At 46.4% G+C, this 27,186-nt stretch overlaps 1 pseudogene; it reads right to left on the reverse strand.

The window, feature by feature from the left end:
* Window positions 1–3,960: 3,960 nt before the first annotated feature.
* The window catches only part of LOC147119672 (uncharacterized), a 312,815-nt pseudogene continuing 289,589 nt past the window's right edge, over window positions 3,961–27,186 (reverse strand).

Below are 27,186 nucleotides of genomic sequence, written 5' to 3' on the forward strand. Positions count from 1 at the left end.
CCTGTCCTCGGAGTAATTTACGAGCGGAGCTTTGGAATGTCCTTGGTCATCTACTTGTTAGTTTAAAAAGAGTTAATATAGCCAAGTATCCCATGGTGCTTTGCATTTCATTTTCCAGCTAACAAGACGAAATGGTACCTTTCAGACAATTTTATACCGGTTGAATATTGAGGACCCCTTTATATCTTTTAAACCAAATTTTATCCTAACAATCCCCTCTTTTGGCCCTTGGCTAAGCCCAAGGTAGCCAACCACTATCCGTCACCTATATGCAGGATGCTGTACCTCATCTTAACCAGATTCCCTTCATGGTGGCCACCAGTCCGGGTGGAAGAGAGACAGAGCATCTGAAAGTCCTATCAAACTATGATTGTCTCCCCTTTTATATGCACCTTACCCCGGTATATACTACTCCCGGTACCACTCAGACGTGTCCTTTGTTGAGATCAAAGAGGCACTGGGGACATTCTCACCCAGTCTCTGCTTTACTGCCTTAGCCAACCTTTTCAACCTCTGCCTATGACATTTATTACAGGCCATGAAAATCAAGAAGCACATTATAACAAACTGCACTACTACTAATACATGTGAGATTAATCTAATCCAAGGATGGATCTGTATATTCAGCCCCCAACTCCAAAGGTCATCCCACCAAGCGGTGACTTTAATTTGATCAATGTCATGCTTAATGTTTTTATTGTTCTGTTGTAGGTTATAATAAACCTTCTGGGAGAGGCATATCTCCATTTGCAATACTTTCAAGTGTTCGGGCAACAGGGGTATCGGATACCCAAATGTGTTCTGATAGTCTTTTAAGTCTTTCTTGATATCTTCAGAAACTTGTAAGGTGGTGAGGTTATGCTGGTGTATCTCCACCAAATCCTCGTGTCCAATCCATACCGGGATTTCAGGAGTGAAGCAGAACTCTGAACTTGGAATATCACAAGTTAGATTGGCATATTTAAACATTTTCAAATTAGTTGTAACGCAATATTCACCCTTTCCGGCGTATGCCACTTGAGTGGGTTTTAAATCCGCCTCTAGGGCCTCCATGGTACAATTAATATCCCGTACATATAAGCAGCTAGAGATGGCAGCAGGAAGGGACCGCGCCAGAGAGGGGAGGGGGGTCAAGTAGGTATTAGGGCTATTTAATAATTGCCAGAAATTTATCCTAGAAAATGCAGAAATGGCCCAGCCTATGCAGGATTTGATCAAAGGGGGGTGCCCTTACAAATAGATTCCGACCAAGGAACGCACTTCACGGGCAAAATACTGAAGGATATATGTAAACTAATGGGAATTAAACAAAAGTTCAACATACCCTATCGTCCGCAAAGTTCGGGCATGGTGGAACGCATGAACCGTACATTAAAGCAATCCAAGAAACAGGGCAATGCTTGGGCAGACGAGGCAGCCAAGCGGGCAGCTGAGAAAGGGATTCTGACCAATGAAGCCCAGGTGTTCGTGTTTAGTTAAAGTGTGAAAACACAACTGTCTTTTTTCGATCAGCAAAGTTTTTTTTTAATTTACGTGAAGTGACGCAATTGCGTAAGGCTGATAATGTTTTGCTCCACCTTCAAAAGCCTGCAATGTAGTTAACTCTTTCCACTGTTAAGTTACTTAAAAAAAGTTAGTTAATAGTCGAATAATTAAAGGCACGGCAGAGTAATTTGGTCCAGCGGATGCACATCCTGTGCCTTTCCACCATCTAAAAGGCACAATTCAGGAGTGTGCTGGAATACTCTCCACTTGCCTGGATGAGTGCAGCTCCAACAACACTCAAGAAGCTCGACACCAAAGCAGCCCGCTTGATTGGCACCCTATCCACCACCTTAAACATTCACTCCCTCCACCACTGGCGTACCGTGGCTGCAGTGTGTACCATCTACAAGATGCACTGCAGCAACTCGCCAAGGCTTCTTTGGCAGTACCTCCCAAACCCGCGACTGCTTCCACATAGAAGGACAAGGGCAGCAGGTGCATGGGAACACCACCACCTCCAAGTAACCCTCCAAGTCACACACCATCCTGACTTAGAAGTATATCGGCCGTTCCTTCATCGTCACTGGGTCAAAATCCTGGAACTCCCTCCCTCACAGCACTGTGGGAGTACCTTCACCACACGGACTGCAGCGGTTCAAGAAGGTGGCTCACCACCACCTTCTCAAGGGCAACTAGGGATGAGCAATAAATGCTGGCCTTGCACGCGCAGCCCACATCTTATGAATGAATAAAACAAAATAGTGGGAACTCCAGGATGCTTCCCATGTCCTGGACAACCACGTGTGCAGAAGTTGTCATCAGCTGGAGGAGATCGAGCTCCGGGTTTCGGAGCATGAGCAGCAGCTGGTGTCACTGCGGTGCATCCGTGAGGCTGAGAGCTGTGTGGATAGCATGTTTCAGCAGGTGGTCACACCGCAGCTAATGAGTCTGCAGGCAGAGAGGGAATGGATGACTGCTAAACAGAAGAGGAGGACCAGGCAGGTAGTGCAGGAGTCCCTGGAGAGCATCTCGCTCTCCAACCAGTATTCTGTGCTGAGTACTGGTGAGGGCGATGGTTCCTCTGTGGAGTACAGCCAGAGCCAAGTCCATGGCACCACAGGTGTCTCAGCTGCACAGGGGTGGAGGAGGAAGACAGGGAAAGCAATAGTGGGAGGGGATTCAATAGTTAAGGGAGCAGACAGGCGTTTCTGCAGCTGCAGCCCTGACTCCAGTATGGTATGTTGCCTCCCTGGTGCCAGGGTTAAGGATGTCACTGAGTGGATGCAGGACACTCTGAGGGGGGGAGTGTGAACACCCAGAGGTTGTTGCCCATATCAGTACCAACAACGAAGGTAGAAAGAGGGATGAGGTCCTGCAGATAGATTTAAGGGAGCTGGGAAAGAGATTAAAAAGCAGAATCTCAAAGGTAGTAATCTCTGGATTACTCCCAGTGCCACGCGTGAGTGAGTATAGAAATAGGAGGATAGAGCAGATGAATGTGTGGCTGGAGAGATGTTGCAGGATGGAGGGCTTCAGATTCCTGAGGAATTGGGCCGATTCTGGAGGAGGTGGGATCTGTACAGGCCGGACAGGATGCAGCTCAACAGAGCCGGGACCAATATCCTCGTGGGAAGGTTTGCTGGTGTGGCAGTATTGGTTAAGGAGAATGTTACAGTGCTGGAGAGGGAGGATGTCCTGGAGGGGTCAAGGACATAATCTATATGGCTGGAGTTAAGAAGAAATAGAGGTGCCATTACACTACTCGGTATATTCTATAGACCACCAAATAGTGGGAAAGATATGGAGGAGCAAATTTGCAGAGAAATTACAGAGAGGAGCAACAACTATAGAGCAGTGATAATGGGGGACTTCAACTATCCTAATATAGACTGGGATCATAATAGTGTTAAGGGCAGAGAAGGGGAAGAATTTCTGAAGTGTGTTCAGGAGAACTTTCTTGATCAGTATTTTTCTGGCCCAATGAGGGAGGAGGCATTGCTGGATCTGGTTCTGGGGAAGGAGGTGTGTCAAGTGGAGCAAGTGTCAGTAGGTGAACATTTAGGGAACAGTGATCAGAGTATCATAAGGTTTAGATTAGCTATTGAAAAGGATAGGGAGCAATCTGGAGTAAAAATGTTTAACTGGGGGAAGGCCTATTTCAGTAGGATGAGAACGGATGTGGCCTGGGTAAACTGGAATCAAAGATTAGCAGCAAAACAGTAATGGAACAATGACACATTCATTACAGGCCTCAAGATTAACCCACACAGGGACATTGCTGTCAGTGAAGAGAGACGAGAAAGACCAAAGTGCCGTTTGCCCCTCTCAGTGTGGCCCTGAAGGACTGTGTCCAGGCTATAGTTCAGTACCCGCCGTACGATCCTCCCCCCAGATTGTCCTTTCTGAGCTCCAGCCAGGTGATGCTAAACACTCAAGGGGGAATGACAAAAATCTACAACAATGTGTTTAAAGCAAAGCTGATTTATTTGACATATTCCAGAATATTAATAACCCCTGTAACTGGGCTGGAGTTTAATATCAGCAGAAACAAACCCCGACTGTCAGAATGAACATGGTTCAGTCCTGGATGTGATTAACAGCTGCAAAAACATCAGAATCCAACCCCTGCAGTCACTTGTGAACTCGCTGGTGTTTCAGCAGGTTGGATGACTGAGTGAATCCCTTCCCACATTCAGAGCAGGTGAACGGCCTCTCCCCAGTGTGAACTCGCTGGTGTGTCAGCAGGGTGGCTGACTGAGTGGATCCCTTCCCACATTCAGAGCAGGTGAATGGCCTCTCCCCAGTGTGAGTGCGCTGGTGTACAGTGAGGTGAGATGATCGCCTGAACCCAGTCCCTCAGTGAGAGCACCTGAACGGTCTCTCGTCAGTGTGAACATGTTGATAGGACGTCAGTTCCCTTGAACTTTTATAGCCCTTCCGCAGTCCGGGTGTTTAAAAGGTCTCTCGTCAGTGTGAACTCACCAGTGCTGCAGCAGGTGGGATGACGGAGTGAATCCCTTCCCACATCAGTGCAGGTGAACGGCCTCTCCCCAATGTGAACTCGCTGGTGTGTCACCAGGGAGGATGACTGAGTGAATCCCTTTCAACACTCAGAGCAGGTGAACGGTCTCTCCCCAGTATGAGTGCGCTGGTGTACAGTGAGGTCAGATGATCGCCTGAACGCAGTTCCGCAGTGAGAGCACCTGAACGGTCTCTCGTCAGTGTGAACATGTTGATGGCACATCAGTTCCCCGGAACTTTTATAGCAGTTCCCGCAGTCCGGGCATTTAAAAGGTCTCTCGTCAGTGTGAACTCGCCAGTGCTGCAGCAGGTGGGATGAATTAGTGTATCCCTTCCCACACTCAGTGCAGGTGAATGGCCTCTCCCCGGTGTATTCAGCTCAGACGGGTAGTTGAATCGCTTCCCACGGAACCACATTTACATGGTTTCTCCCCGGTGTGACTGTGCTTGTGCCTCGACAGGCCGGAGGAGCGGCTGAAGCCTCGTCCACACACAGAACACGTGTACAGTTTCTCCCTGCTCTGAACGGTGCTTTCTGCTTCCATGCTCAAAGGTCCTGATGAATTAAGCGACTCTGTCAGATCTTGAAATGAAGTTTGGTTTGAGTTTTCAGTCTGAAAAGCTACCTCTTCTAATACCCTGTAGAATTAATTTCAAACAGAAAAAGGGAGGGTGAGAGAGAATCCACAAAAACACAAAAGCAGGTTGTGAAATTGAGCTCAATGAATCTGGGAATTTGTGGGTCCGGCACTAGAAAAAAGTGACCATGAAAGCTGCTGGATTGTCGTAAAAACCCAACTGGTTCACTAATGTCCTTCAAGGAAGGGAACCCGCCACCCAGTCTGGGCCAACACAAGACTCTGGCCTCTATGGGAGGAGAGAGAGGGAGGTGGGAGGGGGAGGGGTGAAGGAGAGTGACTTTATACATCTGCAACTCGACTAGAACTTTGACAGACCCTCCCAAACACGTGACCTCCACCACCTAGAAGGACAAGGGCAGCAGGTGCATGAGAACACCATCATCTCCCAGTTCCCCTCCAAGTCACACACTGTCCTGATTTGGGCATATATCGCCGTTCCTACATCGTCGCTCGGTGAAAATACTGGAACTCCTCACCGAACAGCATTCTGAGAGTACCTTCACCACACGGACTGCAGAGGTTCAAGAAGAAGGCCCAGCATCACCTTCTCAATGGGCAACTGGGGACTGGCAATATCTGCTGGCCCTGCTAGTGACACCCACATCGAATTAATTTTAAAAATCTGCACATATAAAATGGATTGAAGGCCTCTACAGAAATATTTGTTCCTAAAACGATAATCTTTTACACTGTACAGACAATGTCTGTTTAGCAAATTAATCTCCCCTAGAATCCAACTCCCTTTACAGTCCAGCATTGGAAATTGTTGGGGCCCACTGGGCTCAGAGGTACTGGGGGTTAAACCCAGCAGATTCTCCCCCCTCTCCACTCCAGCTCAAACTGCTGCAACAAGAAAGCCCCACACAGGAGGCCAGGGACCGAGTTCCACATCCACCACCCACCGTGATGCTAACTGGCTCTGAATTGCTCCCTCTGCTGTATAAATGCAAGTTGTCATGTTTCTTGTCTGGGGGAGGCGCTGCACCCTGGGGTTAATGGTGCCGGTATCCTGGGCACACGTCCGCTGGCTCTGACTCGGGGCCTGAGAACCACAATCAGTGTTGCTGAGGGATTCCAACCCTAGGACTGTACATGGGGATTCTAACCCTCCGACTGTAGATGGGGATTCCAGCCCTGGGACTGTACATGGGGATTCCAGCCCTGGGACTGTAAATGGGTTTTCCAAACCTGGGACTGCACATGGGGATTCTAATCTGGGACTGTACATGGGGATTCTAACCCTGGGACTGTACATGGGGATTCTAACCCTGGGACTGTACATGGGGATTCTAACCCTGGGACTGTACATGGGGATTCCAAACCTGGGACTGTACATGGGGATTCCAAACCTGGGACTGTACATGGGGATTCCAAACCTGGGACTGCACATGGAGATTCTAACTCTGGGACTGTACATGGGGATTCCAACCCTGGGACTGTACATTGGAATTTTAACGTTGGGACTGTACATGGGGATTCTAACCCTGGGACAGTACATGGGGATTCCAGCCCTGGGACTGTACATGGGGATTCTAACCCTGGGACTGTACATGGGGATTCCAAACCTGGGACTGTACATGGGGATTCCAAACCTGGGACTGTACATGGGGATTCCAAACCTGGGACTGCACATGGAGATTCTAACTCTGGGACTGTACATGGGGATTCCAACCCTGTGACTGTACATTGGAATTTTAACGTTGGGACTGTACATGGGGATTCTAACCCTGGGACAGTACATGGGGATTCCAGCCCTGGGACTGTACATGGGGATTCCAACCCTGGGAATGTACATGGGGATTCTAAACCTGGGACTGTAAATGGGGATTCTAACCCTGGGACTGTACATGGGGATTATAACCCTGGGAGTGAGAGAGAGAGACTGGGTACAAAAGAGAGAGAGATTGGGGGTGTGAGAGAGAGAGATTGGGAGTGTGAGAGAGAGAGACTGGGAGTGTGATAGTGAGAGAGACTGGGAGTGAGAGCTAAAGCGATTGGGAGTGTGAGAGAGAGAGAGAGTGATTGGGAGTGTGAGAGAGAGACAGAGAATAGGAGTGTGAGAGAGAGAGATTGGGAGTGTGAGAGAGAGACATTGGGAGTGTGAGAGGGAGAGAGACTGGGAGTGTGAGAGAGAGAGAGAATAGTAGTGTGAGAGAGAGAGATTGGGAGTGTGAGAGAGAGAGATTGGAAGTGTGAGAGAGAGAGAGAGATTGGGAGTGTGAGAGAGAGAGAGATTAGGAGTGAGAGAGAGAGAGATTGGGAGTGTGAGAGAGAGAGAGACTGAGAGTGAGAGAGAGAGATTGGGAGTGAGAGAGAGAGAGGGACACTGGGAGTGAGAGAGAGAGAGATTGGGAGTGTAAGAGAGAGAGAGATTGGGAGTGAGAGAGAGAGATTGGGAGTGTGAGAGAGAGAGACTGGGAGTGAGAGAGAGAGATTGGGAATATGAGAGAGAGAGAGATTGGGAGTGGGAGAGAGAGAGATTGGGAGTGTGAGAGAGAGAGAGATTGGGAGTGTGAGAGAGAGAGAGATTGGGAGTGTAAGAGAGAGAGAGAGATTGGGAGTGTGAGAGAGAGAGAGATTGGGAGTGTGAGAGAGAGAGAGATTGGGAGTGTGAGAGAGAGAGAGATTGGGAGTGTGAGAGAGAGAGAGATTGCAAGTGTGAGAGAGAGAGAGATTGGGACTGTGAGAGACAGAGAGATTTGGAGTGTGGGAGAGATTGGGAGGGTGAGAGAGAGATTGGGAGAGTGAGAGAGAGAGAGACTGGGAGTGTGTGAGAGAGAGAGACGGGGAATGTGAGAGAGAGAGAGACTGGGAGTGTGAGAGAGAGAGAGACTGGGAGTGTGAGAGAGAGAGAGATTGGAAGTGTGAGAGAGAGAGAGATGGGGAGTGTGAGAGAGAGAGAGGTTGGGAGTGTGAGAGAGAGAGAGATTGGGAGTGTGAGAGAGAGAGAGATTGGGAGTGAGAGAGAGAGAGAGATTGGGAGTGTGATAGAGGGAGAGATTGGGAGTGAGAGAGAGAGATTGGGAGTGTGAGAGAGAGAGACTGGGAGTGTGAGAGAGAGAGATTGGGACTGTGAGAGAGAGAGATTGGGAGTGTGAGAGAGAGAGATTGGGAGTGTGAGAGAGAGAGAGTGATTGGGAGTGTCAGAGAGAGAGATTGGGAGTGTGAGAGGGAGAGAGATTGGGAGTGTCAGAGAGAGAGATTGGGAGTGTGAGAGAGAGAGAGATTGGGAGTGAGAGAGAGAGAGAGAGATTGGGGGTGTGAGAGAGAGAAATTGGGAGTGCGAGAGAGAGAGATTGGGAGTGTGAGAGAGAGAGACTGGGCGTGTGAGAGAGAGATTGGGAGTGTGAGAGAGAGAGAAATTGGGAGTGTGAGGGAGAGAGACTGGGAGTGAGAGAGAGAGATTGGGAGTGTGAGAGAGAGAGAGATTGGGTGTGTGAGAGAAATAGAGATTGGGAGTGTGAGAGAGAGAGATTGGGAGTGTGACAGAGAGATTGGGAGTGTGAGAGAGAGAGAGATTGGGAGTGAGAGAGAGAGAGACTGGGAGTGATAGAGAGAGAGATTTGTGGTGTGAGAGAGAGAGATTGGGAGTGTGAGAGAGAGAGAGAGAATGAGAGTGTGAGAGAGAGAGATTGGGAGTGTGAGAGAGAGACATTGGGAGTGTGAGAGAGAGAGAGACTGGGAGTGTGAGAGAGAGAGAGAATAGTAGTGTGAGAGAGAGAGATTGGGAGTGTGAGAGAGAGAGTGGGAGTGTGAGAGAGAGAGAGATTGGGAGTGAGAGAGAGAGAGATAGGGATTGTGAGAGAGAGAGAGACTGGGAGTGAGAGGGAGAGATTGGGAGTGTGAGAGAGACAGAGACTGGGATTGAGATAGAGAGAGATTGGGAGTGTGAGAGAGAGAGACATTGGGAGTGAGAGAGAGAGATTGGGAGTGTGAGGGAGAGAGACTGGGAGTGAGAGAGAGAGAGAGATTGGGAGTATGAGAGAGAGATTGATTGGGAGTGTGACAGAGAGAGAGATTGGGAGTGAGAGAGAGAGAGACTGGGAGTGAGAGAGAGAGAGAGATTGAGAGTATGAGAGAGAGAGAGATTGACAGTGGGAGAGAGGGAGAGATTGGGACTGTGAGAGAGAGAGAGATTGGGAGTGTGAGAGAGAGAGAGATTGGGAGTGTGAGAGAGAGAGACATTGGGAGTGAGAGAGAGAGATTGGGAGTGTGAGGGAGAGAGACTGGGAGTGAGAGAGAGAGAGAGATTGGGAGTATGAGAGAGAGATTGATTGGGAGTGTGACAGAGAGAGAGATTGGGAGTGAGAGAGAGAGAGACTGGGAGTGAGAGAGAGAGAGAGATTGGGAGTATGAGAGAGAGAGAAATTGACAGTGGGAGAGAGGGAGAGATTGGGACTGTGAGAGAGAGAGAGATTGGGAGTGTGAGAGATGGAAAGTTTCTGGACCCCCAGAGGCTTTTCCCAGGTCATCAAGTCCTGAAAAAATGGTGCAGCAACACAGAACATGCAATGAAGATCCTGAACAAAGAATCCCTTGGAAGCCCCAAATGGCTTGTGATCCACACAGGCACAAACGACCTACGCACCCTACGGGAAGGCACTGCTAGGGCGGTGAGCAGGATGGCGGAAAAGGCCAGCAAGGAATTCCCCGAGGCGCGGATCGTGATCTCCACACTACTGCCCAGAAAGGACACCCCAGCCTATATAATCCACAACACCAACAGGGAGATCGACACGAGATGTTCTGTCTTCCCCAACGTCTACCTGGCCCATCATCCAAACATCAACACAAGGGACCTCTATGACGAAATACATCTACTCAAACAGCGGATGTGGATCTTTGCAAAAAACCTCATAAACACTGCCAAAAGACGCAGCCCTCCCACCCCCTCTACCATTGGGAGCCGTAACCCAAACAGGACCACCAATGTCCCCCACCCCCCTTTACAACACCAACAACAGAACCGTGCTTTTATACCTGACCCAAGACCCCCCTCTAGACCACAGACTGTAGACCAAGAACTGAGAAAGATCATGACGATGCTGAACAGCCTGATAGAAAGCCGGAGAAATTATTAATATTGTTATTTATCATTATCATTATTGTTATCTTATCAGTATTATTACTACTATTAGATAGATATATGTGCATGCCTCATGAAATTTATACTAAATCATCATTTAGCATTATAGAAAATAGTGTTTCCACACTCATCCCACAAAATAGGTCCATTTTATTTCGTTTTATTGAACTATATAAATGCGTTCTTTCCACATAAGCTGCTGGAATATCCAGGGCCTCCGCTCCTCAACTTTTGGGATGAAGAGTACAGACCCTGAATTCCTAAAAGCTATAAAAGACATTGATATAATTGTGTTAACAGAAACATGGTGCCAAAAGGACATGCCGACCCACTGTCCCCCAATGTACCATGAAATTATTGTGCCTTCAGTAAAGAACATTAAGACACGCAAGGGCAGAACCTCCGGGGGAATCCTGGTGTGGTATAAAGGAGAACTGAACAAACACATCTCACCGATAAAACAGGGAAAATCACACGTATGGCTAAAATTAGATAAAAATATAGGAATAGCAAAAAACGATGTTTACTTATGTGCGATCTACATACCTCCAATAGAATCGCCATATTTTGAAGAGGAGATATTTGACACTCTCCACATGGAAATCAGCCATTTCCAGGCCCAAGGAAAGGTGCTACTATGTGGGGACCTAAATGCAAGGACAGGATGTGAACCTGACTTCATAGACCCACAGGGCAACAACCATGTGTTTGGCCAGACCCCTCTATATGTCACACCAGCCATCGCAAACCGAAACAACCTCGATTGTGAAATAAATAAAAGCGGTAGGGAGGTAGTGCAACTCTGCCGAGCCTTAGGCCTGTACATAGTTAACGGTAGGTTCAGAGGGGACTCCTTAGGGAGACTCACATATTCCTCAACTCTTGGGTCTAGTGTGGTGGATTATACAATCACTGACCTGGACCCCTGCGATATCAACGCATTCACTGTCAGGCAGCAATCCCCCCTCTCAGACCATAACCAAATAAATGTGTACCTTAAACCTTCTGCCCAAACTACAGACACAAAAAAGGAACCCAGTAAGCTACATAAAATAAACCAGACATACAGATGGGCCCCAGACAGTGGAGATAAATTCATCACAGCACTAAATTCACCTGATCTCACAAGTAAAATTTCAAAATTTAAAGAAAATCTATATGAGATCACCAGAGATGGGGTAAACATGGCCATAGAAGATATAAATATGATCTTTCATGAGGCAGCTGTAAAAGCCGACCTTGTGAAACAGAAGAGGAAGAGTCACAAAAGACAAAATAAAAATAAGAAATGGTTTGACCACGAATGCAAAAATGCCAGAAAAGACCTGAGAAAAATATCAAACCAAAAGCATCGCCAACCAAACAATCCGGACCTACGTACTAGATACAATGAAACCCTCAAAAGATATAAACACACCATTAGGAACAAAACACAAAACTATACCCACAAAATACTAGAAGAAATTGAAAACTCCACCAACCCAAAACAATTCTGGGAAATGTGGAATAACCTGAGTACAACACAATTGCAAGCATTACCAATCCAAGATGGCGACATCTGGAGAACACATTTTGAAAACCTCTACAAAGACATCCCAATAAACGAAACAAACCCAAGTCAACATCAGGTCACAGAAAAACTCCACACATTAGAAGCAACAATCAAAGACAACCAAAACCCTCTAGACTCCCCAATCACATGGAAAGAAATGGCCACAAAAACAAAATCTCTCCACCTAAAGAAAGCCTGTGGCCCAGACAACATCAAAAATGAAATGCTCAAGTTCAGCAATATGGAGATGCAGGGTGCGGTACTCAAATTATTCAACATCATATTACGTTCAGGCTGTTTTCCCGATATCTGGTGCCAAGGACTAATCTCCCCCATATATAAAAGCGGAAACAAATCAGACCCAAATAACTACCGCGGCATCTGTGTCAACAGTTGTCTAGGGAAGTTATTCTGCAGTATTCTAAATAGTAGATTACTTGATTTTCTTAACAAACATAATATCCTCAGAAAAAACCAAATAGGCTTTCTTCCAAAACACCGCACCGCCGACCATATCTATACCCTTCACACCCTCATTGAAAAACATATACACCAAACAAAAAATGGGAAAATATTCGCCTGTTTCATCGACTTCAAGAAAGCCTTTGACTCTATATGGCACGAAGGGCTCTATTATAAACTTCTTCAATGTGGAATAGGGGGCAAAGTCTATGACCTTATTAAATCAATGTATCTGAAAAACAAATGCGGGGTCAAAATTGGAGACAAACGCACCGATTTCTTCACCCAGAGAAGAGGCGTCCGGCAGGGCTGCAATTTGAGCCCGACCCTGTTCAACATATACATAAATGAATTAGCAGACATGCTGGAGCAAAGCGAGTCACCAGGTCTCCGTCTCCTGGATGGAGAAGTGAAATCCCTGTTCTATGCGGACGACCTGGTTCTGCTGTCTCCCACAGAACAGGGATTACAGCAACAACTAGACCTACTCGACAAATACTGCCAAAATTGGGCTCTAACAGTAAATCTAAAGAAAACCAACATCATGATTTTTCAAAAAAGGCCCAGATGTCAGGAAAACAAATACCAGTTTACCCTCAGTGATATCACTATAGGACACACTATGAGCTACACCTACCTTGGTCTAACTATTACAGCATCAGGGAGCTTCAGCATAGCAGTGAATGCACTAAAAGAAAAAGCCCGAAGAGCCCTATATGCAATAAAAAGAAAATTCTACAACATCCAAATCCCAATCAAAATCTGGCTCAAAATATTTGACAGCATAATCCTGCCCATTGCACTGTACGGTAGTGAAGTATGGGGCCCGCTAAATCACCAAAGCTACACTAAATGGGAAAAACATACAATAGAAGCCCTACATGCAGAATTCTGCCAAAGCATCCTTCGCACCCAAAGAAAAACGCCAACAAATGCATGCAGAGCCGAACTAGGCAGATACCCACTGATAATAAACATCCAAAAACGAGCACTAAACTTCCTAAATCACCTCAAATCTAGCTCCCCAGACACCCTTCATTTCAAAGCCTTTCAGACCCAAGAGCTAAACCCAGAAAAGAGTCCCCTGAGTCAGCTGCTACGGAAACTAAGTACTCAGCCGGACCCTGACCAGCCCCAGACCAACACAGCCGTCCAAACACCAATCCGAGTGAACCAAATCATTAAAAAATGCAAAGAAACCTACCTGGAACATTGGAACAAAATAACCGAAAGCCAAAGCAGATTAGAATGTTACCGGGCCCTAAAAAGAGAATATAAACTGGCAGACTACCTCACGACCATCAGAGACACAAAACAGAGACAGACCCTCACCAGGTACAGACTAAGCGACCACCAACTGGAAATTGAAAAAGGCAGATACAAGAAATCCTGGCAGCCTAGAGAGAATAGAATATGCGATCAATGTCTGGCTGGCGAGGTTGAAACAGAAATGCATTTCCTCCTAAAATGCGAAAAATTCAACACATCAAGAAACATATTATTCAACAAGCTAAGCCAAACAACCCCAGATTTCAAGGAATTGGATGACCTGTCAAAATTGAGATTAGTCCTAGGAGAAGGAGACAGACCATACCTTGGGGCCAAATATGTAACAAAATGTCACAACCTGAGGACTGTTTAAAATTAAGACTGTTTAAAATTAATATTGAACGTACCAAATGAAGTACAAAGACTGTTTAAAATTAATATTGTTTAAAAGTAATATTGTATGTACCCAACAAATGTCAAATCGATTGACACCTACAGAATGTTGGAAAACTGTACCTTTTTGCTATGTAAGCTTTGGCAATATGGTTCTCTGTAAACTTTCATGCCAATAAAGCATTTTAATTGGAATTGGAGAGAGAGATTGGGAGTGTGAGAGAGAGAGAGATTGGGAGTGAGAGAGAGAGATAGATTGGGAGTGTGAGAGAGAGAGAGATTGGGAGTGTGAGAGAGAGAGAGATTGCAAGTGTGAGAGAGAGAGAGATTGGGAGTGTGAGAGACAGAGAGATTTGGAGTGTGAGAGAGATTGGGAGTGTGAGAGAGAGATTGGGAGTGTGAGAGAGAGAGAGACTGGGAGTGTGTGAGAGAGGGAGACTGGGAGTGTGAGAGAGGGAGAGACTGGGAGTGTGAGAGAGAGAGAGACTGGGAGTGTGAGAGAGAGAGAGATTGGGAGTGTGAGAGAGAGAGATGGGGAGAGTGAGAGAGAGAGAGGTTGGGAGTGTGAGAGAGAGAGAGATTGGGAGTGTGAGAGAGAGAGAGATTGGGAGTGAGAGAGAGGGAGAGATTGGGAGTGTGAGAGAGGGAGAGATTGGGTGTGAGAGAGAGAGATTGGGAGTGTGAGAGAGAGAGACTGGGAGTGTGAGAGAGAGAGGTTGGGACTGTGAGAGAGAGAGATTGGGAGTGTGAGAGAGAGAGTGATTAGGTGTGTCAGAGAGAGAGATTGGGAGTGTGAGAGGGAGAGAGATTGGGAGTGTCAGAGAGAGAGATTGGGAGTGTGAGAGAGAGAGAGATTGGGAGTGAGAGAGCGAGAGAGAGATTGGGGGTGTGAGAGAGAGAGACTGGGCGTGTGAGAGAGAGATTGGGAGTGTGAGAGAGAGAGAGATTGGGAGTGTGAGGGAGAGAGACTGGGAGTGAGAGAGAGAGATTGGGAGTGTGAGAGAGAGAGAGATTGGGTGTGTGAGAGAGAGAGAGATTGGGAGTGTGAGAGAGAGAGATTGGGAGTGTGACAGAGAGATTGGGAGTGTGAGAGAGAGAGAGATTGGGATTGAGAGAGAGAGCGACTTGGGGTGATAGAGAGAGAGAGATTTGTGGTGTGAGAGAGAGAGATTGGGAGTGTGAGAGAGAGACATTGGGAGTGTGAGAGAGAGAGACTGGGAGTGTGAGAGAGAGAGAGAATAGTAGTGTGAGAGAGAGAGAGATTGGGAGTGTGAGAGAGAGTGGGAGTGTGAGAGAGAGAGAGATTGGGAGTGTGATAGAGAGAGAGATTGGGAGTGAGAGAGAGAGAGATTGGGAGTGTGAGAGAGAGAGAGACTGGGAGTGAGAGGGAGAGATTGGGAGTGTGAGAGAGACAGAGACTGGGAGTGAGAGAGAGAGAGATTGGGAGTGTGAGAGAGAGAGACATTGGGAGTGAGAGAGAGAGATTGGGAGTGTGAGAGAGAGAGACTGGGAGTGAGAGAGAGAGAGAGATTGGGAGTATGAGAGAGAGACTGATTGGGAGTGTGAGAGAGAGAGAGATTGGGAGTGAGAGAGAGAGAGAGATTGGGAGTGTGAGAGAGTTAGAGATTGGGAGTGAGAGAGAGATTGGGAGTGTGAGAGAAAGAGACTGGGAGTGAGAGAGAGAGAGATTGGGAGTGTGAGAGAGAGAGATTGGGAGTGTAAGAGAGTTAGAGTTTGGGAGTGTGAGAGAGAGAGATTGGGAGTGTGAGAGAGAGAGAGATTGGGAGTGTGAGAGAGAGAGAGATTAGGAGTGAGAGAGAGAGAGATTGGGAGTGTGAGAGAGAGAGAGACTGGGAGTGAGAGAGAGAGATTGGGAGTGAGAGAGAGAGAGAGACACTGGGAGTGAGAGAGAGAGAGATTGGGAGTGTCAGAGAGAGAGAGATTGGGAGTGAGAGAGAGAGATTGGGAGTGTGAGAGAGAGAGACTGGGAGTGAGAGAGAGAGAGAGATTGGGAGTATGAGAGAGAGAGAGATTGACAGTGGGAGAGAGAGAGAGATTGTGACTGTGAGAGAGAGAGAGATTGGGAGTGTGAGAGAGAGAGAGATTGGGAGTGTGAGAGAGAGAGAGAGATTGGGAGTGTGAGAGAGAGAGAGATTGGGAGTGAGAGAGAGAGATAGATTGGGAGTGTGAGAGAGAGAGAGATTGGGAGTGTGAGAGAGAGAGAGATTGCAAGTGTGAGAGAGAGAGAGATTGGGAGTGTGAGAGACAGAGAGATTTGGAGTGTGAGAGAGATTGGGAGTGTGAGAGAGAGATTGGGAGTGTGAGAGAGAGAGAGACTGGGAGTGTGTGAGAGAGAGACACTCGGAGTGTGAGAGAGAGAGAGACTGGGAGTGTGAGAGAGAGAGAGACTGGGATGTGAGAGAGAGAGAGATTGGGAGTGTGAGAGAGAGAGAGATTGGGAGTGTGAGAGAAAGAGAGATTGGGAGTGTGAGAGAGGGAGAGATTGGGAGTGAGAGAGAGAGATTGGGAGTGTGAGAGAGAGAGACTCGGAGTGTGAGAGCGAGAGATTGGGACTGTGAGAGAGAGAGATTGGGAGTGTGAGAGAGAGAGAGTGATTGGGAGTGTCAGAGAGAGAGATTGGGAGTGTGAGAGGGAGAGAGATTGGGAGTGTCAGAGAGAGAGATTGGGAGTGTGAGAGAGAGAGAGATTGGGAGTGAGAGAGAGTGAGTGAGTGAGAGAGAGTGAGAGTGGTTCTGCTGTCTCCCACAGAACAGGGATTGCAGCAACAACTAGACCTACTCGACAAATACTGCCAAAATTGGGCTCTAACAGTAAATTAAAGAAAACCAACATCATGATTTTTCAAAAAAGGCCCAGATGTCAGGAAAACAAATACCAATTTACCCTCAGTGATACCGCTATAGGACACACTATGAGCTACACCTACCTTGGTCTAACTGTTACAGCATCAGTGAGCTTCAGCATAGCAGTGAATGCACTAAAAGAAAAAGCCCGAAGAGCCCTATATGCAATAAAAAGAAAATTCTACAACATCCAAATCCCAATCAAAATCTGGCTCAAAATATTTGACAGCATAATCCTGCCCATTGCACTGTACGGTAGTGAAGTATGGGGCCCGCTAAATCACCAAAGCTACACTAAATGGGAAAAACACACAATAGAAGCCCTACATGCAGAATTCTGCCGAAGCACCCTTCGCACCCAAAGAAAAACGACAACAAATGCATGCAGAGCCGAACTAGGCAGATACCCACTGATAATAAACATCCAAAAACGAGCACTAAACTTCCTAAATCACCTCAAATCTAGCTCCCCAGACACCCTTCATTTCAAAGCCTTTCAGACCCAAGAGCTAAACCCAGAAAAGAGTCCCCTGAGTCAGCTGCTACTGAAACTAAGTACTCAGCCAGACCCTGACCAGCCCCAGACCAACACAGCCGTCCAAACACCAATCCGAGTGAACCAAATCATTAAAAAATGCAAAGAAACCTACCTGGAACATTGGAACAAAATAACTGAAAGCCAAAGCAGATTAGAATGTTACCGGGCCCTAAAAAGAGAATATAAACTGGCAGACTACCTCACGACCATCAGAGACACAAAACAGAGACAGACCCTCACCAGGTACAGACTAAGCGACCACCAAATGGAAATTGAAAAAGGCAGATACAAGAAATCCTGGCAGCCTAGAGAGAATAGAATATGCGATCAATGTCTGGCCGGCGAGGTTGAAACAGAGATGCATTTCCTCCTAAAATGCGAAAAATTCAACACATCAAGAAACATATTATTCAACAAGCTAAGCCAAACAACCCCAGATTTCAAGGAATTGGATGACCTGTCAAAATTGAGATTAGTCCTAGGAGAAGGAGACAGACCATACCTTGGGGCCAAATATGTAACAACATGTCACAACCTGAGGACTGTTTAAAATTAAGACTGTTTAAAATTAATATTGAACGTACCAAATGAAGTACAAAGACTGTTTAAAATTAATATTGTTTAAAAGTAATATTGTATGTAACCAACAAATGTCAAATCGATTGACACCTACAGAATGTTTGAAAACTGTACCTTTTTGCTATGTAAGCTTTGGCAATATGGTTCTCTGTAAACGTTCATGCCAATAAAGCATTTGAATTGGAATTGGAATTGGAAATTGGATTGGGAGTGTGAGTGAGAGAGAGATTGGGTGTGTGAGAGGGAGAGAGACTCGGAGTCTGAGAGAGAGAGAGATTAGTAGTGTGAGAGAGAGAGATTGGGAGTGTGAGAGAGAGAGAGATTGGGAGTGTGAGAGAGAGAGATTCGGAGTGAGAGAGAGAGAGATTGGGAGTGTGAGAGAGAGAGAGACTGGGAGTAAGATAAAGAGATTGGGAGTGTGAGAGAGAGAGAGACTGGGAGTTAGAGAGAGAGAGATTGGGAGTGTAAGAGAGAGAGAGATTGGGAGTGTGAGAGAGAGAGAGATTGGGAGTGTGAGAGAGAGAGAGAGATTGCAAGTGTGAGAGAGAGAGAGATTGGGAGTGTGAGAGACAGAGAGATTTGGAGTGTGAGAGAGATTGGGAGTGTGAGAGAGTGATTTGGGAGTGTGAGACAGAGAGAGACTGGGAGTGTGTGAGAGAGAGAGACTGGGAGTGTGAGAGAGAGATAGACTGGGAGTGTGAGAGTGAGAGAGTGGGAGTGTGAGAGAGAGAGAGATTGGGAGTCTGAGAGAGAGAGAGATTGGGAGTGTGAGAGAGAGAGAGATTGGGAGTGAGAGAGAGAGAGAGATTGGGAGTGTGAGAGAGAGAGATTGGGAGTGAGAGAGAGAGATTGGGAGTGTGAGAGAGAGAGACTGGGAGTGTGAGAGAGAAAGATTGGGAGTGTGAGAGAGAGAGATTGGGAGTGTAAGAGAGAGAGATTGGGAGTGTGAGAGAGAGAGAGTGATTGGGAGTGTCAGAGAGAGAGATTGGGAGTGTGAAAGGGAGAGAGATTGGGAGTGTCAGAGAGAGAGATTGGGAGTGTGAGAGAGAGATAGATTGGGATTGAGAGAGAGAGAGAATGGGCGTGTGAGAGAGAGAGATTGGGAGTGTGAGAGAGAGATACTGGGAGTGTGAGAGAGAGATTGGGAGTGTGAGGGAGAGAGATTGCGAGTGTGAGAGAGAGAGACTGGGAGTGTGAGAGAGAGATTGGGAGTGTGAGAGAGAGAGAGATTGGGTGTGTAAGAGGGAGAGAGATTGGGAGTGTGAGAGAGAGAGAGATTGGGAGTGAGAGAGAGACTGGGAGTGAGAGAGAGTGAGATTGAGGGTGCGAGAGATTGAGATTGGGAATGTGAGAGAAGGAGAGAATGGGAGTGTGTGAGAGAGAGAGAGAATGGGAGTGTGAGAGAGAGATTGGGAGTGTGAGGGAGAGAGACTGGGAGTGAGAGAGAGAGAGATTGGGAGTGTGAGAGAGAGAGAGATTGGGAGTGTGAGGGAGAGAGAGATTGGGAGTGAGAGAGAGAGAGATTGTGAGTGAGAGAGAGAGATTGGGAGTGTGAGAGAGAGAGACTGGGAGTGAGAGAGAGAGAGATTGGGAGTGTGAGAGAGAGAGATTGGGAGTGTGAGTGAGTTAGAGATTGGGAGTGTGAGAGAGAGAGAGATTGGGAGTGTGATGGAGAGAGACTGGGAGTGAGAGAGAGAGATTGGGAGTGTGAGAGAGGGAGAGATTGGGAGTGTGAGGGAGAGAGACTGGGAGTGAGAGAGAGAGATTAGGAGTGTGAGTGAGAGAGAGATTGGGAGTGAGAGAGAGAGATTGGGAGTGTGAGAGAGAGAGACTTGGAGTGTGAGAGAGAGAGATTGGGAGTGTGAGAGAGAGAGATTGGGAGTGTGAGAGAGAGTGATTGGGAGTGTGAGAGAGAGAGATTGGGAGTGTGTGAGAGAGAGAGATTGGGAGTATGAGAGAGAGAGATTGGGAGTGTGTGAGAGAGAGAGATTGGGAGTATGAGGGAGAGAGAGATTGGGAGTGTGAGAGAGAGAGAGATTGGGAGTGAGAGAGAGACAGATTGGGAGTGAGAGAGAGAGATTGGGAGTGTGAGAGAGAGAGACTGGGAGTGAGAGAGAGAGAGATTGGGAGTGTGAAAGAGAGAGAGATTGGGAGTGTGGAGAGAGAGAATTTGAGTGTGAGAGAGAGAGAATGGGAGTGTGAGAGAGAGAGAGAGATTGGGAGTGTCAGAGAGAGAGATTGGGTGTGTGAGAGAGAGATAGTGGGAGTGTCAGAGAGAGAGATTGCGAGTGAGCGAGAGAGAGTGAGATTGGGGGTGTGAGACAGAGAGAGACTGGGAGTGAGAGAGAGATTGGGAGTATGAGAGAGAGAGAGATTGGGAGTGAGAGAGACAGATTGGGAGTGTGAGAGAGAGAGAAAAGACCTGAGAAAAATATCAAACCAAAAGCATCGCCAACCAAACAATCCGGACCTACGTACTAGATACAATGAAACCCTCAAAAGATATAAACACACCATTAGGAACAAAACACAAAACTATACCCACAAAATACTAGAAGAAATTGAAAACTCCACCAACCCAAAACAATTCTGGGAAATGTGGAATAACCTGAGTACAACACAATTGCAAGCATTACCAATCCAAGATGGCGACATCTGGAGAACACATTTTGAAAACCTCTACAAAGACATCCCAATAAACGAAACAAACCCAAGTCAACATCAGGTCACAGAAAAACTCCACACATTAGAAGCAACAATCAAAGACAACCAAAACCCTCTAGACTCCCCAATCACATGGAAAGAAATGGCCACAAAAACAAAATCTCTCCACCTAAAGAAAGCCTGTGGCCCAGACAACATCAAAAATGAAATGCTCAAGTTCAGCAATATGGAGATGCAGGGTGCGGTACTCAAATTATTCAACATCATATTACGTTCAGGCTGTTTTCCCGATATCTGGTGCCAAGGACTAATCTCCCCCATATATAAAAGCGGAAACAAATCAGACCCAAATAACTACCGCGGCATCTGTGTCAACAGTTGTCTAGGGAAGTTATTCTGCAGTATTCTAAATAGTAGATTACTTGATTTTCTTAACAAACATAATATCCTCAGAAAAAACCAAATAGGCTTTCTCCCAAAACACCGCACCGCCGACCATATCTATACCCTTCACACCCTCATTGAAAAACATATACACCAAACAAAAAATGGGAAAATATTCGCCTGTTTCATCGACTTCAAGAAAGCCTTTGACTCTATATGGCACGAAGGGCTCTATTATAAACTTCTTCAATGTGGAATAGGGGGCAAAGTCTATGACCTTATTAAATCAATGTATCTGAAAAACAAATGCGGGGTCAAAATTGGAGACAAACGCACCGATTTCTTCACCCAGAGAAGAGGCGTCCGGCAGGGCTGCAATTTGAGCCCGACCCTGTTCAACATATACATAAATGAATTAGCAGACATGCTGGAGCAAAGCGAGTCACCAGGTCTCCGTCTCCTGGATGGAGAAGTGAAATCCCTGTTCTATGCGGACGACCTGGTTCTGCTGTCTCCCACAGAACAGGGATTACAGCAACAACTAGACCTACTCGACAAATACTGCCAAAATTGGGCTCTAACAGTAAATCTAAAGAAAACCAACATCATGATTTTTCAAAAAAGGCCCAGATGTCAGGAAAACAAATACCAGTTTACCCTCAGTGATATCACTATAGGACACACTATGAGCTACACCTACCTTGGTCTAACTATTACAGCATCAGGGAGCTTCAGCATAGCAGTGAATGCACTAAAAGAAAAAGCCCGAAGAGCCCTATATGCAATAAAAAGAAAATTCTACAACATCCAAATCCCAATCAAAATCTGGCTCAAAATATTTGACAGCATAATCCTGCCCATTGCACTGTACGGTAGTGAAGTATGGGGCCCGCTAAATCACCAAAGCTACACTAAATGGGAAAAACACACAATAGAAGCCCTACATGCAGAATTCTGCCGAAGCATCCTTCGCACCCAAAGAAAAACGCCAACAAATGCATGCAGAGCCGAACTAGGCAGATACCCACTGATAATAAACATCCAAAAACGAGCACTAAACTTCCTAAATCACCTCAAATCTAGCTCCCCAGACACCCTTCATTTCAAAGCCTTTCAGACCCAAGAGCTAAACCCAGAAAAGAGTCCCCTGAGTCAGCTGCTACGGAAACTAAGTACTCAGCCGGACCCTGACCAGCCCCAGACCAACACAGCCGTCCAAACACCAATCCGAGTGAACCAAATCATTAAAAAATGCAAAGAAACCTACCTGGAACATTGGAACAAAATAACCGAAAGCCAAAGCAGATTAGAATGTTACCGGGCCCTAAAAAGAGAATATAAACTGGCAGACTACCTCACGACCATCAGAGACACAAAACAGAGACAGACCCTCACCAGGTACAGACTAAGCGACCACCAACTGGAAATTGAAAAAGGCAGATACAAGAAATCCTGGCAGCCTAGAGAGAATAGAATATGCGATCAATGTCTGGCTGGCGAGGTTGAAACAGAAATGCATTTCCTCCTAAAATGCGAAAAATTCAACACATCAAGAAACATATTATTCAACAAGCTAAGCCAAACAACCCCAGATTTCAAGGAATTGGATGATCTGTCAAAATTGAGATTAGTCCTAGGAGAAGGAGACAGACCATACCTTGGGGCTAAATATGTAACAACATGTCACAACCTGAGGACTGTTTAAAAGTAAGACTGTTTAAAATTAATATTGAACGTACCAAATGAAGTAGAAAGACTGTTTAAAATTAATATTGTTTAAAAGTAATATTGTATATACCCAACAAATGTCAAATCGATTGACACCTACAGAATGTTGGAAAACTGTACCTTTTTGCTATGTAAGCTTTGGCAATATGGTTCTCTGTAAACTTTCATGCCAATAAAGCATTTGAACTGAACTGAAACTGAACTGACAGGGAGTGAGAGAGAGAGAGATTGGGAGTCTGAGAGAGAGAGAGATTGGGAGTGTGATAAAGAGAGATTGGGAGTGTGACAGAGAGAGAGATTGGGAGTGTGAGAGAGAGAGACATTGGGAGTATGAGAGAGAGAGAGATTGGGAGTGTGAGAGAGAGAGATTGGGAGAGTAAGAGACAGAGTGATTGGGAGTGTGAGAGAGAGAGAGATTGGGAGTGTGAGAGAGAGAGACATTGGGAGTGTGAGAGAGAGAGAGAGATTGGGAGAGTGAGAGAGAGAGAGATTGGGAGTGTGAGAGAGAGAGAGATTGGAAGTGTGAGAGAGAGCGAGATTGGGAGTGTGTGAGAGAGCGAGACTGGGAGTGTGTGAGAGAGAGAGACTGGGAGTGTGAGAGAGAGAGAGACTGGGAGTGTGAGAGAGAGAGAGACTGGGAGTGTGAGAGAGAGAGAGATTGGGAGTGTGAGAGAGAGAGAGATTGGGAGTGAGAGAGAGAGAGATTGGGAGTGTGAGAGAGAGATTGGGAGTGTGAGAGAGAGAGACTGGGAGTGAGAGAGAGAGAGATTGGGAGTGTGAGAGAGAGATAGATTGGGAGTGTGAGAGAGAGAGAGATTGGGTGTGTGAGAGAGAGAGATTGGGATTGTGAGAGAGAGAGATTGGGAGTGTGAGAGAGAGAGAGATTGCGAGTGTCAGAGAGAGAGATTGACAGTGTGAGAGAGAGAGAGATTGGGAGTGTCAGAGAGAGAGATTGGGTGTGTGAGAGAGAGATTTAGAGTGTGAGAGAGAGAGCGATTGGATGTGTGAGAGAGAGAGAGATTGGGAGTGTGAGAGAGAGAGATTGGGAGTGTGACAGAGAGATTGGGAGTGTGAGAGAGAGAGAGATTGGGAGTGAGAGAGATAGAGACTGGGAGTGAGAGAGAGAGAGATTGGGGTGTGAGAGAGAGAGATTGGGAGTGAGAGAGAGAGAGACTGGGAGTGAGAGAGAGAGAGATTGGGAGTGTGAGAGAGAGAGATTGGGAGTGTGAGAGAGTTAGAGATTGGGAATGAGTGAGAGAGAGTGAGATTGGGGGTGTGAGAGAGAGAGATTGGGTGTGTGAGACAGAGAGAGATTGTGTGTGTGAGAGAGAGAGATTGGGAGTGTGAGTGAGTTAGTGATTGGGAGTGTGAGAGAGAGAGAGATTGGGAGTGTGAGAGAGAGAGATTGGGAGTGTGAGAGAGAGAGGTTGGGAGTGTGAGAGAGAGAGAGAGATAGGGAGTGTCAGAGAGAAAGATTGGGAGTGTGAGAGAAAGAGAGATTGGGAATGTCAGGGAGAGAGATTGGGTGTGTGAGAGAGAGATTGGGAGTGTGAGAGAGAGATACTGGGAGTGAGAGAGAGAGAGATTGGGAGTGTGAGAGAGAGAGATTGGGAGTGTGAGTGAGTTAGAAATTGGAAGTGTGAGAGAGAGAGAGATTAGGATTGTGAGAGAGAGAGATTGGGAGTGTGAGAGAGAGAGACTGGGAGTGTGAGAGAGAGAGAGAGATTGGGAGTGTCAGTGAGAGATATTGGGAGTGTGAGAGAGAGAGAGATTGGGAGTGTCATAGAGAGAGATGGGGAGTGTGAGAGAGAGAGAGATTGGGAGTGTGAGAGAGAGAGAGATTGGGAGTGAGAGAGAGAGAGATTGGGAGTGTGAGAGAGAGATTGGGAGTGTGAGAGAGAAAGACTGGGAGTGAGAGAGAGAGAGATTGGGAGTGTGAGAGAGAGGTAGATTGGGAGTGTGAGAGAGAGAGAGATTGGGTGTGTGAGAGAGAGAGATTGGGATTTTGAGAGAGAGAGATTGGGAGTGTGAGAGAGAGAGAGAGATTGGGAGTGTCAGAGAGACAGATTGACAGTGTGAGAGAGAGAGAGATTGGGATTGTGAGAGAGAGAGAATGGGAGTGTGAGAGAGAGATTGGGAGTGTCAGAGAGAGTGATTGGGAGTGTGAGAGACAGAGATATTGGGAGTGTCAGAGAGAGAGATTGTGAGTGTGAGAGAGAGAGAGATTGGGAGTGAGTGAGAGAGAGTGAGATTGGGGGTGTGAGAGAGAGAGATTGGGAGTGTGAGAGAGGGAGATTGGGTGTGTGAGAGAGAGAGACTGGGAGTCTGAGAGAGAGATTGGGAGTGTGAGAGAGAGAGAGATTGGGAGTCTGAGGGAGAGAGACTGGGAGTGAGTGAGAGAGATTGGGAGTGTGAGAGAGAGAGAGATTGTGTGTGTGAGAGAGAGAGATTGGGAGTGAGAGTGAGTTAGTGATTGGGAGTGTGAGAGAGAGAGAGAGATTGGGAATGTGAGAGAGAGAGATTGGGAGTGTGAGAGAGAAAGGTTGGGCGTGTGAGAGAGAGAGAGAGATTGGGAGTGTCAGAGAGAGAGATTGGGAGTGTGAGAGAGAGAGAGATTGGGAGTGTCAGGGAGAGAGATTGGGTGTGTGAGAGAGATTGGGATTGTGAGAGAGAGAGAGATTGGGAGTGTGAGAGAGACAGAGATTGGGAGTGAGAGAGAGAGAGACTGGGAGTGGAGCGCGATCAATGTCTGGCTGGCGAGGTTGAAACAGAAATGCATTTCCTCCTAAAATGCGAAAAATTCAACACATCAAGAAACATATTATTCAACAAGCTAAGCCAAACAACCCCAGATTTCAAGGAATTGGATGATCTGTCAAAATTGAGATTAGTCCGAGGAGAAGGAGACAGACCATACCTTGCGGCTAAATATGTAACAACATGTCACAACCTGAGGACTGTTTAAAAGTAAGACTGCTTAAAATTAATATTGAACGTACCAAATGAAGTAGAAAGACTGTTTAAAATTAATATTGTTTAAAAGTAATATTGTATATACCCAACAAATGTCAAATCGATTGACACCTACAGAATGTTGGAAAACTGTACCTTTTTGCTATGTAAGCTTTGGCAATATGGTTCTCTGTAAACTTTCATGCCAATAAAGCATTTGAACTGAACTGAACTGAACTGAGAGAGATTGGGGTGTGAGAGAGAGAGATTGGGAGTGAGAGAGAGAGAGACTGGGAGTGAGAGCGAGAGAGATTGGGAGTGTGAGAGAGAGAGAGAGATTGGGAGTGTGAGAGAGAGAGAGCGACCACCAACTGGAAATTGAAAAAGGCAGATACAAGAAATCCTGGCAGCCTAGAGAGAATAGAATATGCGATCAATGTCTGGCCGGCGAGGTTGAAACAGAAATGCATTTCCTCCTAAAATGCGAAAAATTCAACACATCAAGAAACATATTATTCAACAAGCTAAGCCAAACAACCCCAGATTTCAAGGAATTGGATGTCCTGTCAAAATTGTGATTAGTCCTGGGAGAAGGAGACAGACCATACCTTGGGACCAAATATGTAACAACATGTCACAACCTGAGGTCTGTTTAAAAGTAAGACTGTTTGAAATTAATATTGAACGTACCAAATGAAGTAGAAAGACTGTTTAAAATTAATATTGTTTAAAAGTAATATTGTATGTACCCAACAAATGTCAAATCGATTGACACCTACAGAATGTTGGAAAACTGTACCTTTTTGCTATGTAAGCTTTGGCAATATGGTTCTCTGTAAACTTTAATGCCAATCAAGCATTTGAATTGGAATTGGAATTGGAATTGGAATTGGAGAGAATGGGAGTGTGACAGAGAGAGATTGGGAGTATGAGAGAGAGATTGGGAGTGTGAGAGAGAGAGACTGGGAGTGAGAGAGAGAGAGATTGGGAGTGTGAGAGAGAGAGATTGGGAGTGTGAGTGGGTTAGAGATTGGAAGTGTGAGAGAGACTAGGAGTGTGCGAGAGAGAGATTGGGAGTGTGAGAGAGAGAGACTGGGAGTGTGAGAGAGACAGAGAGATTAGGAGTGTCAGAGAAAGATATTGGGAGTGTGAGAGAGAGAGAGATTGGGAGTGTCATAGAGAGAGATGGGGAGTGTGAGAGAGAGAGAGATTGGGAGTGAGAGAGAGAGAGTGAGATTGGGGGTGTGAGAGAGAGAGATTGGGTGTGTGAGAGAGGGAGATTGGGTGTGTGAGAGAGAGAGACTGGGAGTGTGAGAGAGAGATTGGGAGTGTGAGAGAGAGAGAGATTGGGAGTGTGAGGGAGAGAGACTGGGAGTGAGACGGAGAGATTGGGAGTGTGAGAGAGAGAGAGCTTGTGTGTGTGAGAGAGAGAGAGATTGGGAGTGTGAGAGAGAGAGATTGTGAGGGTGAGAGAGAGAGAGAGATTGGGAGTGTCAGAGAGAGATATTGGGAGTGTGAGAGAGACAGAGATTGGGAGTGTCAGAGGGAGAGATTGGGTGTGTGAGAGA

Source organism: Somniosus microcephalus, chromosome 4, assembly GCF_052327205.1.
Source record: "Somniosus microcephalus isolate GS21.2 chromosome 4, FLI_Smic_1.0, whole genome shotgun sequence".
Classification (NCBI taxonomy): Eukaryota; Metazoa; Chordata; class Chondrichthyes; order Squaliformes; family Somniosidae; genus Somniosus; species Somniosus microcephalus.